We start from the raw sequence: 3158 nt of genomic DNA on the forward strand, positions 1-3158 counted from the left end.
TGCACACTTTACTGTAGTGTCCCTTTTTCCCACGTGTGGCATATCACATCTTTTGCTGGGCATAGCCATTTTCCATGTGCAGGGGTTTTTCCACACCTGTAGCATTGCTGGCGGTCAGTTTGTGTTTTGGGCTTTGTTGCCAGGTTTTTCTGTTGAAAAGATGTCTTTGGTGTGGGCTGCTTTGGTTTCTTATGCTTTGCCGCCACCGCACCAATTTCACCTTTGGCTTCTCCCTTGAGATCTGTTTGCTGTCTTTTGACCACTTCCGACTGCCGTGCCATGTTTAGTGCCTTCTCCAAGGTCAAATCTCTGTCCAGCTGCATCCTCTCTGCTAGACTTGTGTCTCTGAGTCCTACAACAAGGCGGTCTCTTATCGACTCGTCGAGGAGTGCACCATAGCCACAGTTTTCAGCTAAGCTATACAAAGCAGTGATGAAGGAGTCCACTGTTTCATTAGTCTGTTGTACCCGTTGGTTGAATTTTGCCCTCTCGTATATTACATTTTTCCTCGGCACAAAATATGTTGCAAAGGAGTCTTTTACTGCTCCGTATTGTTGTCTCTGTGCGTCGGTTAAAGCTTGGCCCGGCAATATATCGTCCGCTTCGTCCCCCATGCAGTAGATCAATGTGTTTACCTGGTTAGCTTCAGAGCTAAGATGCAGGTCGCTGGCTAGTCTGAATCTTTCAAACCTTCTAACCTATTTCTCCCAGTCCTGGGGTTTAGAGAAGTGGAATGCTTCAGGAGGTTGAATTGTGAACGTTGCACTTGGAGGTGGGTTAGCAGAGTTAGCTGCAAGCTGGGGAGTCTCTGTAATAGCCACGTTAGCATTAGCACTGTCCGTCTTTTTTTTTTTTTTTTTTGACGAGTCTCAGGGAAAAAAATGCTCTCCTGTTGCCTTTCCTCTGCTTCTTACCACTATCGCACTTCTGACACCATGTCGTGCTTCTTCAAGAATAGTGCCAACAGATGAGACTTTCAGTGAACATCCATTTTTATTATCCTTCAGCCTTCTAGCACCACACCCGAACCACACGTAACCTCCTTCCAGCCACCCCTCCTATCTCCAAAACTTCCTGTTAATGTCTGAAACGTCTTCAAAATAAAAGCATAAGAATAATCTTCAATTCTACCACACTCTCTAAACACAATTATGACAGAGTTTTTTGAGAAAGAGCGAGGAGCAGCAAGCAGCTGAGTTTTTTTTTTTTCCGTGCGCACGCGAGCGAGTTCGTCTGTGGAAAATTTTTATTAATTAACTACACAGATGTATAATAAAACAAATGGTGACTGGTTTATAAACACAATTATGACAGTTTTTTTTTTTGGGGGGGGGGGGGGAGCAAGCAACAATACCACAGCAGAGTTTCTTTTTTTATTATTATTATTGTTTACATGCGCGTGCGTGAACGGGACAGTTGGTCCTCAAACTGCGCCTGCAGAGGTGGAAGGATGGTCATCATCCAGACGCAGCTCCTGAAGCAAATAATGATACTGATAATGAGCTTTCCACAACAACTCACTCCTGTGATCAGCATCCGTCATGTTAACTCAACTGACAACCGGAGCCGGCAAGTGGAATGGAAGCTCCTCCTATTTGATGACACACCGGAGCGAATTTTCGCAGCAAAAGCAGAGCGACACACCGGGTGAAGGAGGTGCGTCCGTCGCCACGCGACCCCCGCAAATTTGTTGCGTCTGATCGCGTTGTGAACGTGTTTTGGTTGTTTTAAATAGATGAAAATCATCATCTATTTTTGGCATTCCCGCTCCTGCCTGCTCCCGTTCATTTTTATTCCCGTCCCATCCCAATCACGTGATTGATAACATTTTGACTCCCATCCCGCGGGAATCATGTGACCCACGGGAATTCCCGAAAAATGTCATCCTCTAATCTAAACCACAGTTGTAGCAATTTGTACTGTAAAAAGGAGGCAGTGAAAACTGAGACAAGCTGAAAACAATTTACACAAAGATTTTGGATTTAGTTATTTGCAAAAACCAATACAAAACTACTGAACGGTGGAAGATGAGAGATGGTGTTTACTTTGTCTGCAGGATGACAAGATCAGGGAGACGAAGGATGACATTTGGATACATCCCTCAAGTTCCCAAGTGTCCTCCCCCCATCAATCAGATGTGGAGATGGCTTCATTGTCTAACAAAGTTGGAAGTGCACTCACTATGAGTTTCATGCTCTGTATTTTCTGTCACATAAGTTGCAGGAATTTGAGCTCGGACCAGAAAGAAACACTGCAAATATGCAGCACATACAGATACATGGACTGTTCATATGTAGAAATAGCTTGAGTGAATGGAGCTGTACAGCTTCAAATATTACATATACATAAATACATGCAGAAAGAGAACACATGATTAAGACAGAAGTAAGTTTTTTTAGCAGAGATGCACAACAGCATGTACTTTGATGCCATTTCTTCTGGTTATGTTCTGATGCTCCTAATTTTACAACCAACACTGAAGTCAAAGAAGAATGAGTGAGGAATCAGAGGAAACGTGCACCTAATTGTTCTTTTTGTTTCTCTGGCTAGGTTGCTGAATCTGGTTGTCAAGAAGAACCTGACATCCAAGAATCAGAGCAAATCAAGAAGAACAGTGTTAAACAGCAGAAGATCTGCCCACCAACACATAAGTAGAGTTCTGAAGAAGAAACCTGCTAGATTTTGGATGCAGTGGTGACATCACGTGTAGTGCTGCATATGTGTGCACACACGATGGGTGTAATAGATGCCAGACTTGGTCCTAGTGTTCACTGGAAACACCCCTCCTTTCTCTTGTGACCTCTTTTTAAACATGGCTCCTGTATTCTTCACCATCTTATTCATTTGACCTTTGACTTTTTTTCCTCCTCGTCTCCTCTTTACCCGTCTCACTGTTTCTCTTTCTGCCTCCTCAGGTAAGGATGAGATCGTCACAGAGCTGCAGGAGCAATGCTCCAAGGTTTATGACTTTCACGGTGACCCAGAAACGTACTTCCTCGATTGTCAGATGAAGGAGATGATGCTGAATCAACTGTCTTCCTACATCACAGACAAAAGGACCATCATCTCAGAGTGTCTATACCCAGAGATTGTGAGCATGGTCAGTACAGCCGAGGATTATAAATTTACTGGTTGTTCGATGAAGCTTCTGCTCCTCT

Source organism: Thalassophryne amazonica, chromosome 19 (assembly GCF_902500255.1).
Source record: "Thalassophryne amazonica chromosome 19, fThaAma1.1, whole genome shotgun sequence".
Lineage (NCBI taxonomy): Eukaryota > Metazoa > Chordata > Actinopteri > Batrachoidiformes > Batrachoididae > Thalassophryne > Thalassophryne amazonica.